At 35.6% G+C, this 18,115-nt stretch overlaps 1 long non-coding RNA gene across 1 annotated transcript in view; it reads left to right on the forward strand.

Annotated features, from left to right (window-relative positions):
- Nucleotides 1-857: 857 nt before the first annotated feature.
- LOC103880480 overlaps nucleotides 858-18,115 on the forward strand; it is a 37,314-nt gene continuing 20,056 nt past the window's right edge. Inside the window, exons 1-2 of the long non-coding RNA XR_004179749.1 lie at nucleotides 858-939; nucleotides 13,856-14,076. This is a non-coding gene — a long non-coding RNA (uncharacterized LOC103880480). The remainder of the gene's footprint in view (nucleotides 940-13,855; nucleotides 14,077-18,115) is intronic.

Genomic DNA, 18,115 nt, shown 5'->3' on the forward strand with positions numbered 1-18,115 from the left:
ATTTATTCATTTCCCCACAACACTGGAGGATAAAAGCCCAAGATCAAGGTGTTGGTGTGGTGGCTTCTTCTGAGGTCTGTGGGGAAGGATCCTCCAGGCTTCTTTTCTTGGCACATAGATGGTCATCTTCTCCCTATGTTATCTCCACATCACCTCCCCTCTCTGTATATATTTGTATCCAAATTTCCCTTTATTATAAAGACATCAGTTATATTTGATTAGGCCCTACCCTGATGACCTTGTTTTAGCTTAATTACATCTCTAAAGATCCTATGTCCAAATTAGTTCACATTCCAAGATACTCAGGGTTGGGGCTGAAACATATGAATATTGAGGGGACACAATTTAACCCATACTACCTAGAGCTGCTTTCATGATGTTTCTCTCTCTGGGTCTCACGAAAGCCTAGACGTCTTCTACAGCAATATATAGCTTGCATGGGGATTCTCAAGTGCAGAATACACTGCCTGCAAACTTAAAGAGCAAACTTAAACCCAGTACTTCTCTCCTTTTCAGTGGAAGTGGGATAAAACACAATAATTTGTCCATAGCTTTGGAGACTATGTTCTGATACAACTTAGACCACTACACCTCTAAATATTCAACAATGTGACAGACTGAATCTTTATTTCCTTACAATTGGAGCCCATATATTTACCAAGACATTCATAGGGCTTATCATGTTTTGTCCATGGGGTCTGATTAACTGCGTCAACAACACAGTGACGCAATCTTGTGTTCTGCAGGTTGTCCACCTTGCCAGGACCTCCTTGGAGAGTGAATTAATGTTATCTTTATGGCCGACTGAATTAATATGACTCTGAGGCAAGACTGAAGGTATACTGCTATGGATCCTAGGTGAATGCAAACTACTTCTGATTCTCCTTCCGGTTGGGTAATGAGAAGATCACATTAGCCAGATCGGTAGCCACTTATAAGGTACATGAAGTTGTGTTCATCTGTTCTAGTCAGGAAAGCACATCCAACATAGTGACTAACTTAGAACGAATGCTTGATTAAATTTACAATGATTTATTGTCATTCCTCATAATCTGTTTTAGTAGAGGCTAGACTGTTGAATTAAATGGGGATGAACTATCACCCCTGCATCCTTTAAGGCTTTGTGGTACTTATATCTGCCATTAGCCTGCAAAGATGATCATCTTAGCGGAGTGGAGGGAGGAGTTTCAGGGGCTTTTTATGGCCTTTATTATTAAAATAGCTCTTATTTCACAGGTCAAGCTTTTGTTCCACATGAAGATGTGTCCAATTGTTAATTATGTTATTTAAAATTATACATCCATGAATACAACAAATGGATTAGCAGCCACACTGTGAGGCAGACTGGGACAATACTCTACTTGCCAACAGACTTTCACACACTCCTACTCCATGCACAAGCCATGTTGGTACTTTATGTACCCAGGAATCAATGTCAATTCAGATCATCCAGGAAACAAATCAAAGGACTTAAGTACTTCCTTTTGCTTTGTGTATGGTCAGATGAATAGCTGGAATTCTCTTCAGAGAAAGAATGAAGGAATCACAGCTGTAACATCTGCCAAAGAGTTGCGGAGTCTTTCCCACTAGAACTAGACTCTGTTATAATCCAAAGATTGTGGGTCTGAAAAACAGCTCAGATGAAGAATCTGGGCAAAGGATTATGACTATCTATTGGGTAACAGAATTCAGCTTCTGCTCATTTATTCTTTCCCAAAGTTTCAGTGTAAAAATATTCAAATATGTAAAGGAGCTGAAATAATTTTATAGTGACCAAATGTATGTTCACCGTCTTGATTCAAATTTACAGTGAACATGTGCATTAGTTCCCTAGGGCTGCTGTAACAAATGTCCACAAACCAGGCAGTGAAAAACAGCAGAAATTTATCTGTCTTATTTCTGGTGGCTAAAAGTCCAGAATCCAGGTGTTGGCAGGGTTGGTTCCTTCTGAGTTCTGAGGAAGAATCTGTTGCATGCTTTTTTCCTAGCTTATGCTGGCTGCTGGATATCCTTGGCATTTCTTGGTTTATAAACACATCACCCCAATTTCTACCTCGTCCTCACATGGCATTCTTCCCTGTGATCTGTGTTTACCTTTCCCTCTTCCTTTAAGGATGCCAACCATTGGGAGCCACACTAATCCATTGTAACCTCATTTTAACTTGATGAAATCTGCAAATATTTTGTTTTCAAAAAAGGTCACATTCACAGTTTCCAAGTAGGCATGAATTTGGGGGGGAACACTACTCACTTCAGTACAATATGCATATTCAACCACTAATTCAAATATTAACATCTTACTGTACTTATTTATAAAATAACTATCCACATATTCATCTCTCTATCCATACATTAATCCACTTTATTTTTAGTGCCTTTTAAAATAAAGTATAGATGTCAATATACTTCTTCTTATATACTTCAACACACATATCATTAACAGTTCATTTGCTTATAGTTATTTTTTCTTCTGCTGAAAAATATACACACGACTAAATTCACAAATTTCATGGTACAGGTTGATACAGACATAAGTATAACCCAAAACCCTATTAACATAAAGGCATTACTATCACCCCAGAAGGTTTATTCATGCATCTTTATGTATCTTTTTTGTCCACAAATGCTTATAATGTCTATATTCATAATAGTCAAATATTGGAAACAATCCAATCTACATCAATGGATGAATAGATAAGTTGCAGCACAAAGAGACAATGAACACTACTCAACAATAAAAAGAAAAACCTGGCTGGGTATGGTGGCTCACACCTGTAATCCCAGCACTTTGAAAGGCCAAGGCAGGTGGATCACTTGAGGTCAGGAGTTTGAGACCAGCGTGGCCAACATGGTGAAACTCTATCTCTACTAAAAATACAAAATTAGCCAGGCCTGATGGCACAAGTCAGTCACTATCCCTATCTTCCAGTGGCAACTACTATACTGTTTTTTCTACCATTAATTTGTTCTGCCTGTTCTAGAATTCATACAAATGTATCTTTATTTTAAACAGTTTATCACATAGAAAGTAAAGAGTTTGAGCTATTTATCTCTTAATTCTGTCAATTCTCGCTTCCTGTATTATGAAGTTCTGTTACTAGGTATATATGGTACATATACATTTATGATTGTTATGTCTTTCTGACAAATTGATCTTTCTAACTTTGTGAAATGCCCTTCTTTATTACCAGTGATGTTCTTTGTCTTCTTTTTCTTTTTTCTTTTTTTTTTTTTTTTTTTTTTTGAGACAGAATCTCTCTCTGTCTCCAGGCTGGAGTGCAGTGGTGCGATCTGAGCTCACTGCAACCTCTACCTCCTGGGTTCAAGCAGTTCTCCTGCCTCAGCCTCCCAAGTAGCTGGGACTACAGGTGCATGCCACTACGCCCAGCTAATTTTTGTATTTTTAGTAGAGATGGGGTTTCACCATATTGGCCAGGCTGGTCTTGATCTCTTGACCTCATGATCTGCCCGCCTCAGCCTCCCAAGTGCTGGAATTACAGGTGTGAGCCACGGCGACTGGCCAATGTTCTTTGTCTTGAATCAATTTTGTCTGATATTAATATAGTCACTCCAGCATTCTTAAGCTATGTACATAGCATATCTTTCTTTATCCATTACTTTTAATATATCTGTCTTTGTAGCTAAATTATTTATTTTATAGACAGTGTAAAATTGGGTTTTGCTTTTTTATCCATTCAGAAAATATTTACTTTCATTTGAAATATTGTGTCCATTATCATTTATTGTAATTTTCAATGTGATTAGACTTAGGTGTACATTTTTGTTATTTTTGGTTTTTGCTTCGTTTCCTGTTTTCTTTTGTTTTGGTCAGTGTTGTGGTTATCCTCTTCTCCCTTTTCTAACTTCTTTAACATTTATATGATTATTTTTAGAATTTCATTTAATTTATTTATTGGGATTTTAGATATATCCTATTACATTTTAAGTGGTTGATCTAGTGATTGCCATATATATCGTTATATTTTCTACAGATGTCTTATAATTAATATTACACTAATTCATGTAAAATATATTTAATGTATATTTCATGAATATATAAAATATTTTACTTCATGTAAAATATAGAAAATTTGTAATCATGTGAATACATTTAGCCCCATCTTTTATACTCTAGTTCACATATGCATTATATCTATGCATTTACAAAGCCCACAAGAAAGTACTATAATTTTTATTTTAAGTGATCTTATATAATTTTTTTAACTAGAAGAAAAAGGTCTATTTATTGAGTCAGGTATTTATTTTTTCTGATGCTCTTATGATTTCCTAAAGATATGAGTTTCATCTGATATGATTTCCTTTCAGTATGAGAAACTTCCTTTAACATTTCTTAGAATGAAGGTCTGCTGACAAAAAAATTCTCTTAGTTTTATCTAAAAATGTCTTTATTTCACATTTATTCTTGAAGGACACTTGCACTGGAAAAAAAGTGATGGATTTTGTTTTTTACTTTCAACACTTGAAAATGTAGTTTCACAGTCTTTTGACCTCCATAGTTTCTGATGAATTATTCAAATTATTCGTTCCCTTCGTAAGATATTTTATTTTTGTGTAGCTGCTTCAAGGCTTTTCACTTTGTCTTTAATTTGTAGCAGTTTGATTTGCCTAAATGTGCTTTCCTCCACAACTTACTCACTCGAAGTACACTGAGATTCCTGGATCTGTATTTGTATTTATCTCCAAATTTGCAGAACTTTCGGCCATACATTTTTTTTGACGAAGTGATTTGACTACCATTACAAATTTTTCTTTAAATTAATGATAAATCTCAGAATTTGATTGCCTGTATTCTGCCTTTATGGTTTCTGAAGTGTTGGGCAAATGATTTGGGTACCACATCTGCATCTGAATCACCAGTAGTGCTGATCATTATTTTTCTTTGTTTTCAAATTGTTGTTTGTTTGATTAGGTACTGAAAGAAACATTATTAGGTCATTTGGCTTTCCTCTTGCATTTTATCTGAAAATCTCCCTCTGAGATACATTTCATGAAAAAAATAAGGCCAAAACTATCTGAAAGGTACATGCATCTATGTAAAAACAAAAATGATATGTTTATAAGCATATGTTTGTACAGAGTACAGTTACTATTTATAATATGTACACATTTTTCCTCTATAAACATATAGTAGAATCTGTGTAGTTAATGACTGAGGAGAGATAGTAGGTCCAGAGTGTAGAAGTAATTAGCTTTTCATTTCTAGCCCTTTTATACTACCTACTTATTTATTGTCATGTGAAGTGTTATTTTCATAATTAAAAACAAAGAAGCTCCTGACACACACACACACACACACACAGACACAGACACACACACACACACACACACACACAAAGGATACCACGTGCTCTAGTCTGCTAAACAGACTCTGACTACATGCATTTTTCTAAGCCCATGAGCTGGGAAATGTAAGAAGGTGGCTGAATACCAACAGACTCAGAAAGCTGAAACAATGCTTCTCATCTGGAAAATGAGGTTTGAAGGGCTGACAAAATGAGAAATCTTGCTACTTCTTTTAGCAAGCATCAAGATACTGAGCAATTATGAAGTTCCCATGTATATTTCCAAAGCATCTTTGATTCCCATCAAAGGATTACTGATGGACTCTCACTCTTCTCAAGTAAAATACTCTCTTTACAAGATAGAAATCTTAGCTTGGTATGGTGGCTTGCACCTGTAATCCTAGCACTTTGGGAGGCCAAGGCGAGGGAATCACTTGAGGTCAGGAGTGCAAGACCAACCTGGCCAACATGGCAAAACCCCATCTCTACTAACAATATAAAAATTAGCCCGGTATGGTGGCTCATGACTGTAATCCCAGCTACTCAGGAGGCTGAGGTGGTAGAATTGCTTGAACCTTGGAGGCGGAGGTTGCAGTGAGCCAAGATCACATCACTGCACTCCAGCCTGGGTGACAGAGCAAGACCCCATTTCGAAAACAAAAACATAAAACTAACAAACAAAAAGCAAGATATGAATCTTTGCTCCCCATATGTGACTTGCTGTGAGATATCCATGATATGAAAGAACCAAAATGCATTATGGTTCCTCAAAGCTCAGGTAAGTGTTAAAACCAAACCAAACAAAATTCACTGGAACTGGAGGTTTCCTGAGATCAAAAGCTACAGGCCTTTTGAAGAAACTCTGTCTAAAACTTCTACAGGCTTGAAATATCTCTTTTTTTTTTTTCAGTTTTGAATACGCACAGGCTCTGGATTCAAATCCCAACTGTATTACCTACAAGTATTGTTCTATGACAAATTATATCACTTTTCTATATCTTGATTTCATTATCTATTAAAAAGCAGAAATATAGTAACCACTTGACATGTTTGCAGTGAGAATAAAAATAGAAAGCTGGCATAATTACTGTCATAGAATAAACTAACAATAAAAGTCAATAGTTATCATGTTAATATTAGTTTTAGAAATCTTTTTCTAAGGGGAAAATAGCTAAACCTCAGATGTATAGATGTGCCACATTTTCTTTCAAATCTGGAATAGGGCTGGTAAGTTGGTTTCATTTTGAGTTTGTCAACTCTCCTACTTCATTCTTAGTTGAATGAAATGTAACAGAGGACTGGTGGCTTGTATATCAGGTGCGCCCAGTGGAAAAGGCCCAAGTCTTGTAGATCATTATTGCTAAATCTGATATTCAGTGCTTCAGCAGTTATCGTTGAGGCCATTACACTCTACTTTTAGTTTAGTCAACTAATGTCTCCTAGCTTTGCGAACCACACATCCTGGATAGGCCAAATTGCAGTATTTGGTTCCACTGTCTATATGAGTAAACTCCTACTTTCCAAGTCATAAAACATAAAAATAGAGACATTGTAACAATAGCCTAATATTATGGAGAAAGGAAATTATAATTTATTGAATACTAAGTCAATTGTTGAGTATAATTTATTGTGCCAGTACATTTTACATGTGTCATCTCATTTAATCTTTGTAAGAATGCTTTAAGGCACAAATTACAGTCCATATTGTAAAGGAGAGGCAACCAATGTTGAGAATGTTTATGTTCACTGCCACCCAGATGGTTAGTGTCAGGACTGAGATTCAAACCCAATTTTACATGGTGGCCATATTTTTTATTCTCTCTGCATGTGTGCATAGGAAGATATATCTGGTTTTGAATATGTTCCCGATCATACTCAGGTTAACTTGTGAAATAAAAAGATGCACAAAATATTCGGTTTACTTCCTTGGGTTTGGCAAGCACTAAAGTCGTCATAGTCTCAGTTGTTTCATGTCACTTTCTGTGGATTTCTGTGTCAATCAATAAGATGTCTGCATACTGCAAAATTGGAGGCCTTTAATGGTTAGCTTGGTATTACCGATGCTCAAAATATAATAATAGCAAAAATCACATTAATTAGACCATTTGCAAAAGAATGTGATTATCCAGATCTTCTAGAAATGCAATCGTGGAAGCAGATGCCACACAGATAATGATAAACAGTGCCTGTGCTTACCAGCAATTATTTTCTTTCTCCCTGGAAGCATGCTGATTAGCCAAAGACACTCAGAGTCTGGCTCCAACAGAGAGGGCTGGGTCCCTAGCCAAGTTTCATGGCAACTCTGTAAATAACAATATGTCCCACAGACCAGATTCCTAGCCTGCAGGCACCATTATATCACATCTCCCAGCCCTGTGCATTGGCGACTCCTCATAGACTCAGAGCTTGGAAGAAACTCAGTTGGAATCGAAAAGAAATTCTGGCTTTGCTAAACTACTACTTCAAGTAAGTGAGCAAGCCTGTATGAGAACTGTATTGCTAGGTAGCCAAGGAATTTCCATTACTCTATCACAATTGGTAAGTACTAGAAAAGAATGAACAAAGTTGTCCTTTCAAAGCTCAACATAGGCAGCCCACAGTCAGAACTCAGTGTTCCTGTAGATAACCTTTTGCAAGTTACTTACCCTTTCTTACTTAGATGTCATCTTTGGAAAAACGAGATAACAGTAGCCAGTGAATGCACTTGCTTTGAAAGTTTATTATTAATATGTGAGCAAGTGTTGAGCTACATATACAGACACGTTCAAACTGAGTTAGTCTGGGTCATATCTGAGTAAGATAATTTTTTTAATATGGATGATAGATTCCCTCTTTAAGTCACTTCCTGGTTTCCACAAGATCTAGAAACTCACTTAGAACTCCAAGGCTTTCACTAATTTTGAAAGTTCCACATTTACACCACCGTGCCTTGACTGTTTCTTCTTCCTGCCTTTTCCCATATGTCTGTTGAATTTCATTCACCTATATGGCACATATGTACAAAGTGTTTCACGTGTTTCAGCTACTATGCTAGGCATTACTTTCATGCTTTCTCTTAAGGTCACCTATGTGAAATGCAGATACCCATGCTGCATTCTGGGACTCAGTGAATATCTTCAGAAATATGCCTTATTATTATACGAGGTGCATTCTATACTGATGAGGTCATTCGACTAAAAATATTTCCTATGGAACCATGTTTTAAATTGTAAAGAGACATAGACAAAGATTCTAAATCATTTGCTTAAACTGCCATACCCAACTGGGCCAAAATTAGAACAAAATTCCACTTTTTCTAACTCTAATTTTTGATACTCATTGAATGTATAGGAAGCACAAGAAATTCATTTACTGTTTTGTCCATGTGAAATTGTGTGCTTGTGAGGAGGTTAATGGGGACTGTCTGGGCCACCATTTGTCTTCTTTTACTCTGTAACAATCAACTAGAAAACAGTAACCTTCTTAAAGCACTTACACCATCCTCTAAAAGAAATGAATCAAAAGATTGAATTTCCCCAATCTTTTGAGATTGTATCAAGCCATCACAAATGATATGTGTAAATAGAATTCCAATATTAGAGCTCCACAATGTCTCCTTATCTGAACATTTTTCTAAAGCAGATTTCCCTTAATATGAGGTTTAAGTCTCACAGAGACATTTTACTTACAGCCAAAACGTTAAACTCTGATCAGATTGTACCATTTGTCAGTTGTTTCCAAGAGGCTGATCACAGTTTGAAGGGGACGTCTGTGTACTGTTAGAGATTAAAATGAAGATCTGAGTTAATGAGCCTAAGTTCATTTGCCAGTCACCTCCAGTTCTTCTGTGTCTATCTCCAAATCCAACTTCTAAAGTCCAGACCCACATTTCAGAAGACTGATAGATAGCACACCCAAGATGTTCCATTGTGCAAAACTGAAAGAGTCATATTTTCTTAAAAAATTCAGAAATTCTCCCTGACTTTCTCCTCCAACCATGGAAAATTCCCAGTGGTTCAAGTTCAAAATCATAATGTTCTCCTTGCATGTAGGTGTCAATCTATCTTCAAACCTGATCATTTTTACTTTTGTAGTCTTTTCTCACTTGATTCCCCTTGGGTCCTCTATAATACTTCTTATCAAGTCTAAAGTGCTGTGGTCTAGTTTAGCAAAGCACTTTTTTAATGGAGTCTCATCCTTCTGTTTCTCTTTTTTCTAATCCAATTTATATATTAAAGAAGATTAATCTTTTCAAAGTACTGCTTTGATCCTTTCTCTGTCAAAAACACTTAGTGTCTTCTAGGTGTCTATGAAATAAATTCCACAAGCCAAGGGAACCACTTAAAGCTGACAATAGTCAGTCACCAAATTACATTTTCAATCTTTTTATTTGTTATGGGCTGATTCCCCAGAATTTGTATGTTGAAGTCTCACCTCCAGCCCCTCAGAATGTAACCGTGTTTGCAGGTAAGGTCATATAGAAGTGATCCATGAAAATGCGGCTGTTAAAAAGAAGGAAGGCACCGGGATGCTGACCACATGAAAAGGCAGCAAGAGGATGGCCATCCGCAAGCCAAGGAGAGAAGCCTCAGAAAAACCCAACCCTGATAGCACTTTGATTTGGGGGTTTTGTTTAATCTTTTTTTAAAGTTCTGGGGTACATGTGTAGGATGAGCAGCCTTGTTACATAGGTAAACGTCTGCCATGGTGGTTTGTTGCCCAGATCAACACATCACTTAGGTACTGAGCCCAACATGCATTAGCTATTTTTCCTAAAGTTCTCCCTTCCCCAACTCCACCCCTGGCAGGCCCCAGAGTGTGTTGTTCCCCTCTCTGTGTCCATGTTTTCTTATTGTTCAGCTCCTACTTATAAGTGAGAAGATGTACTGTTTGGTTTTCTGTTCCTGCGTTGGTTTGCTGAGAAGACATGGAATCAACCCAAACGCCCATCAGTGATAGACCAGATAAAAAAAATGTGGTACATATACACCATGGAACACTATGCAGCCATAAAAAGGAATGAGATCATGTCCTTTGCAGGGACATGGATGGAGCTGGAAGCCATTATCCCCAGCACTTTGATTTTGAACTTCCAATTATTTAAGTCACTCAGTCTGTGGTATTTTATAATAGCCCTAGCAAATTAGTATACTATCCAAACCTAATTCCTTGTCAATTCGCTCATATCCACCAAATGTTTTCACATGTCCATGGTGTTCCCTGTGGGATGTAGTGTTTTCTTATATCACATCTTTTACTCATATTCAGCTTTCCAGATCCGTATTTAAGAGAATGTGTCCCAAGCCAGTAATCCCAGCCCCCCACATACTTCCCACCTCAAGCTGAAAATAGTTTCATCTGAATCAGAACTCCAAAGTCCCCTTTTTAGTTACTCAGTGGATTCATTTGTTAATAGAATTGCTCTTTGTTGTATGCATTATCTCCTTGGCCTGTCAGGTCCTTGAATGTAAGAAGCATGAATCACTTTTTTAGCACTCCCCACCTCCCACTCCACCCAGCACATTGCCCAGACCATGAACCCTACTCAAATGATAAATGACTAACTGATTCTAATAACACATGATAATAGCTGACATATAATAATAACTCACTTTATGTAGACACAGAACCATTCCATTGAATCATCACAGACGCTTTTTGAAATAGGTGCTATTATGATTTCCATTTTGCAGATTAGAAAACTGAATATCAGGGAGATTGAGTATTTGACTGTAAGTATGAGCATTAAGTACATGGCAATGAAAATGTACTTTCTCCGTTCCAACTCACTGCCTTGCTATGAAAGCAGACTTTAAAACCTAGCCATCTAAAATCCCTTTCAGAATAGCAGGGTAACAATTAAAAAAAAATCCCCCAGAGAGTTGCCTTCAAATCATAGAATTACTTCTCCCAAGGCAACAAGGACAGAGAATATGTTCTTTTGTCAAATGCCACTCTGTTACCTGTGGATAGCACACCCACCCAGGATGAAAGCAGCAGTCTTTTCCATCATTTTATTTCACTTCTCACAATGGACAGCTTCTCTTGAATTTGTGTGAAAGCTCAACATATAAACCTATGTTTCCCATACCAAGAGATAAATAACAAGAGCTGCAGATAGCTATTATGTGGCATCTTCAATCCCAGGCTTCTCTGAAAACTACCTCCCAGGAGTTGACTCTCCCACTAGGCTGGGTTTTCTCAAAAGAGTAAGGAATTCAGATATTTTAAAACAACTCTCACTTCTCAAAAGTAATCTAAGTGGCTTTTTGCAACCTGATTCTACAGGAGTTTCTTTCAAATGACATGATCTTATGATAACACTCAGAATTTTCCAACAAGGATTTAAAAAGAAATGGCAAAGACTGCTTGACCCTCACAAAGAGAATAAGTCAAATGTAGATTGTGCGCATATTGTGGCTGTTAATGAAAATTTCTTCCCATTATATTTATAAAATGGTTCCATTATCTTTGGCATCTTTAAGTCTCTAAAAGACAGCTATGTATAAAAAGAGGATTTAGAGACAGAGCTTTTACAATATACTTATCTGTAATTAGATAAAATGTATACATTACTATGTGTTTAATCTCATCATGCTAAATCTTATTTTAAAAAGCACATAAAGGAGGAATAGACTGCTTTATCTTCATTGTGGCTTGCATCCATAGGAAAGTTCAGAAGAAAACCACTTATGCATTCATTCAAATATTTAGTGAATGTGTTCCTACTAGCAGCTAAGAATGGGAAAAAGAAAGAACAGTTCCTGTCCTGAAATAGGTTTACATAAATGAAAAGGACAGGCATAAAAATGCAACATTGTGAATGTCTCTCATAATGGTTGAAAATGCTAGAGGAGCAGAGCGTTTCCACCTCTCAAGTTCAATAGCTAAGATCTTCGTGAAGATGAATTGCTTTGGAACCAACCAAATTTGAGGTGAACCTTTAATATGCTGTGGAGGTGGGATGACCATAACCATCTTTTAAAAAACAAAAATATGAACTCAGAAATATGACATACCCTCTCAAAATGGTAACTAGCTTTCAACTAGTAAATTTTCCCCTGCCAGTTGGAATTTATAAAAATATTTTAAAATTGGATTATTTGTTATAAGCAATCCTCTCTCATTCTTGAGCCCCTGAAAAGAGAATATTAACATCATTGTTTTAGATTTCAAGTTTTGAAATAGCTATTAGGAACCTTTATATCTGAGTTGATTTCAGGATTTGTTTTGATAGCCACAACAAATAATAAAATCAATGGTTAGTTCATAAATTATGTCTGTTAATGAAATCAATCAATGATAAGCTGATTAACTTTCTCCCTTTGAATCTATTGTTTTTTCATATATAAAATTCTTAGTGTGCCCTTTGGTATTTAAGATGGTCAATTAACTTTCTTATCTTCCAGCTGAATCAGTTTATGAATAAAATATTTTTGAGCATTTTTAAAAACGTGAATACAGTTCAAAGGTTTTTAGTTTAGTTTTATTGTTTGTTTTCTACAATTTATAGGTAATGCAACATAATATTTTGTCATTTTATCTACTTAAAATTTATTGGAATTACTCCTGTTTTACACTTAAAGATAATGAATTCTAGGTTAATTTTTTCCCAAGTTCCCACAGCTAGTAAAGAAAAACTGGAGGTAGAATTTATTGACAAGGAAATAACAATTGAACTGGAAAATGAGAATTTTAAAATAGTTATAAAGGGAAAAATAAAATATTTTTGGCAGAGAACATCCTTTTAAACAAGGTCCTAAGATAGGAAACCTTAAAAGAATTATATTTTCAAGAAATTCCTATAAGACTATTATTTCAAAATGTTGACTGGGAAGAGGGCCATCAAATGTATGCTAACAGAATGTCACTTAGATTAGAATTGTAGCAATGACTGGAAGTGATATTAGGGCACAACAGGAAAAGAAAGGGAGGTATTTCATATTTTTATTGAGCTTCACCGTATATCCTGGTTTGTCCTACACAGTTCTGGCTTATGCCTGTTGTCCAGATGTAATTATTAGTAGCACCTGCTATGGTATGAAGGTGTCCCTATCAAAGTTCACATGTTGGAAACTTAATCCACAATGCAACAGTGTTGAGAGGTAAGACCTTTTAAGAGGAGATCAGGTCATGAGGATTCTGTCCTCATAAATGAATCAATGCCATTATCAAGGGAGTAGGTCTGTTACCACTGGAGCAGTGTCCTTATAAGGATGAATTCAGCAACCTTCCCTCTCTTGCATGTGCATACTCTCTTGCCCTTTCACCTAGCTCCACGGGATAGCACAGCAAGAAGGTTTTTGCCAGACACAAGCCCCTGGACCTTGGACTTCCCAGCATCTAGAACTGTAAGAATCTCTATTCTTTATAAATTACCCAGTCTCAGGTATTCTGTTATAGCAGCACAAAAGGAATGAGGACAGCACCCCTTTCCTTTTCAAAAGCACCCCTGTTCAAATGATAATTATATAGTCATCCTAATTAATATACTAATAAAACATATGATAATGTTCACTATCCTGGAATCTGATGCAGATCTCACCAAACCACCATCTTTGTCTCTGACTTAGGAACTGATGTAGTTTGGTGTCAAAGACATCACTGCTTCATATGAATATTTAGAAGCTTGATGTGTAATAATGACTGCAAAACAACAAAATGACATGAAAAACTATGAAAACTTCTAAAAGAATGAGTTAAATACTTTCCACTGAACATGACTTGGACAGCTCCCTTCATCAGCTGGAATGAAAGGAAGATGTAGAATAATGTACAAATTTGACCCTTTTAGGTAAGCTAATCTTTAAAATCTTTAAAAGCTAATCTTTAAAAATATGTAGTGGGAATTATATTTTTAAAAGTAATTTGAGGACTTTTTTTTATTTTGCTACTTTGTATATATGTTTGTGTGTGTGTATATGTGTGTGCATGTATATGTGTGTGTATTTTTATATAGAGAGACATATATAAAGAGAGAGCAAGAGTTAAAATTTAAGGACAAAAAATTCTGAATGGAAAGATCATGTCTTTCTTTTATTTTCTACATGTACATGTACATTATTGCTCTTTAAGAAAAAAAAAAACATTGAATATTTCAGAAATTTTGTTTTCTCCTCTTAGATGGACGCACAATAAATAAGGCATCGCCTTCTAAACTTTCTCTCCCAAACATCCACCCTTGTACTCTCAGACTTCAAAACTGCACTCAAGGGACCTAGATGTAACCAATTCTTGATTTGCCTGATAGCACAACAATGTAACATCATCTTCTTACTACAATAAAAGTGAGAAGAGTTTAATGAGCATATCTGGAAACTAATGCATACTACACAGCCCTTTTTAAATATAAGACACTTTTATTTTGGTCAAAGTGTCATCAGTCATTTAAAACTGCCAAATCTATTCCATTTTAATTTAATCTTTGTTGTTTTTCGGAAAAAGTGAACATTTTGGAACTAATCATCTTGGTGGTATAATTAGGGAACAATGAGTAAAAGCTTCGAATAAGAATTTCAAATCATCTAGGGCTACTTCTACAATCTTCATACACTCTCTTAAACTGTGTAATTTCAAACAAACTTATTCTTTTTGAATCTCAGTTACTCATCTATAAATTGGGTCCTGCCCACTTTCTTCCTAGACTATATTCTACGTTTTTTTCTATTCTCTCTCCTGGCTTGCCCTAATAAATCAAGTCTCTCTAGATTCTGCACCAGAAACAATTTATATTGAAATCTTTTATGTGCAGGAGAGCTCCTGATATTAACCAATTCACTTCCTAGATCTGGTGTATTACAATGGGCATGGCAGCTATGGTATATGGAAAACCATGGCTTTAATGCATGTCTTTACCATTGGCTTTGAAATAAGTTACAATGTTCCAGTGATCTGCCTTTATTTCAAAGTTTCTTATTTTGGGATGTATGGAGGGGCTTCAAAACATCTGTGAATCTTTGGACGTGTTCTGAAAATTCTGTGGTCTGTGTTGAAAACATATGTTTCAGTACTTGAGAACTACTCTTTAAAATGAACGTGAACCATGAAAACTGCTTACACAACTGGGGATTTAGACAAGATTTTGAATATTGTCCAACCTGAATATAGATAGGATCTGATTTCTTTTCAAAGATGAAAGAGGAATAAGACTATTCAAATAAATACAGCATGCTGTAGATGGAGAACAGACTTGCAGATTGAACAGCAAGAGCTGCCCTTGTGCCTCAAACCTCCTGATTCCCACTTCACAAAGAAGAAAAATAGCACATTTCCACTCATTCTTTTTCACAGATATTTTCTCCTTTGCTAGGAATGCATAAATGAGTCAGTTAATGAAAATGGAAAATTTAGCCTTCCTGCTTTCTAGCACAATTCATGAAATCAGCAAGTGTACCTAAGAAATGGAATGTTCGTGACAATGATTAAAGGTGCTGTGTCCAACAGGTTCATAAAAGGATTTTCGTATCTGGAGAAAAAAAATATATTTCCTTCCTTGAAGCAGAGGGGCAAGAAGTACTTTTGTTTTAAAATATATCATGACATCTTCCTTGCTAGCTTCAGCACAGGACTTGTCATTTATAACCTTATTTTAAGCTAATTAAACTATCAGTCTTCTTTTGTTACTCTAAACAGAACACAGTCATTGTATTGTTTCTGGTCAGTTCTTAATGGGAAGAACGTAAGGTCATTTATCTTTTCCAGAATCCCCTCAGCTATACCTAAACTACTTTTCTATAAATGTCTGAAGATTTTTAATTCAAACCTACATTTAGCAAAATGCATAGCAGCCTGTTTGACAGCAATTGGGACACACACCATGACAAGCTCTACAAAGAATGTTGAGAGTCTTGCCATGAAAAGAGCAAGTGGCGTCTTGCTGTGTCTAACCCTTGGAAATTGAGATTTAATATTATTTGACATTCGAGCATTGAAACTCAACTCAGGCTTGTAAAAGTTGTTCTCGTTTAAATTCTTGGTTTTGCTTAAGAGTAGAAAATGTTTGAAATAAATTTAACCCAACCCTATGTAGGTCCAAAGTTTCATTACTATATGAATTTGCCAAATACATTGCTTAGGGTTTCCCTGACAAACAATTTCCATGTCCTCTTTTTTTTTTCATTTTCAGTCTGGAAGAAATGTAAATGTCTTAATCTCAAAGAATTTTATTTTGCAAATCACCAGGAAGTCAGTACCTTTTTCTCCCTATATGTCTTTGAGAGCACTATGTTAGGAACCCACATGGTAAAGAAGATGAAATGAGTAATAGTCATAGGAACTCAAGCATTTGTTACATAATGTTCAGAAAATTTAGCCTTTCTCTCTCTTGCTGTCTCTCTTGTTCTCTCTCCCTCTTTCACACACACACGAGAAAATACATATATATTTAAACTATCGCTTTCTATATACAATCTTTACTCTCATTCCACAAAGAAGTGATAGATAGATAGATAGATAGATAGATAGATAGATAGATAGATAGATATCTCCAACACAGGGCTTGTATCCAAAATATAAAATAAGCCCTTACTAATTAATACCCAAAAAGTCAGACATCCCAAATGAAAAATGGACCAAAACTTTAACACATGCTTTACAAAAGAATTACCAATATACATATGAAAAGTGTTCAATATCTATTTGTCATGAGGAAATGTAAATTAAAATCATAATGAAATACTACTTTACACCCATTATGATGGCTAATATTAAAAAAAAGATGAAAAAGATGACATATTGGCAAGGATGTAGAGCAACCGGAACTTTTATATTACTGCTGGCAACATAAATTTGGAAAAATATTTGGTGATAACTACTGTGTTGAATATATACATATGACCCAGTAAGTCCACTCCTAAATATAAACTCAACAAAAATGTGCAAATATGTTCATCAAAATAGGTACTAGAATATTCAGAAAAGCACTGCAAAACTGCAAAAACTGGAAAAACCCAAATATTCATTAGCAGAAGTACTAATAAATAAACTGTAATCTATTTGCATGATTAAATAAAACATGAAGAACAACCATATGCAAAAAAAAGAAAGATCAAGATACCACTTACATAAAATACAAAAACAAGCAATGCTAATCTATACTGACTGAAGTTGAGAAGTCAGGATAGTGGTTATGCTTGGGTCGGGGCAAAGAATTCATGATTGTAAGGGATCATGGGCAGGTGGAGGGGAGAAGAGAGTGCTCATAGTGTCCTGGTAACATTCTGTTTTTTTAAAAATCTTGGGGTCAAATACATAGGTGTGTTTAGTTTGTGCAACTTCAGTGAGCTGTATGTTTATAATACATACATTTTTGTATGTATATTATACTAACTTTGTACATACGGTTTATAAGTTAAAAAATAATCATTCTTGGCTTGGCTTAAATAAAACATTCAAATACTAATTTAGATGTTTGGCTGGGAATTTATTTCTACTTTATGAAGTTAAAATCAAAGCTCTTGTACCAAAGAATTTTGCAATCAAGGGAAGAAGCCTAGCCAAACACTTGCTCCCTTATTCTGAATAATTTTAGGCAGGCTCTCATGGTTCTACTAACACTAATATTAATAACAATTTAGTTTATTGCAAAATTTGCAGTATGCATTCTTTATTATAGTCAATTAGGTCCAATGGTCAGGAAATGCTGGCATCTGAACTATTGGAAATGTTGCAAACTTTATTAAAGTGGGACTTTTGGCATCAGAAAACAAAACTCGTTTTAATCTTACTGGATAGGGAAATGTTTTAAAGTATCCTCGCTGTGAACTAGCACATGAAAAGGTTGCTCACTTTCACCACTTCTATTCAACATACTACTGGGAGTCTCAACCAGAGCA

Source organism: Papio anubis, chromosome 18 (assembly GCF_008728515.1).
Source record: "Papio anubis isolate 15944 chromosome 18, Panubis1.0, whole genome shotgun sequence".
NCBI lineage: Eukaryota > Metazoa > Chordata > Mammalia > Primates > Cercopithecidae > Papio > Papio anubis.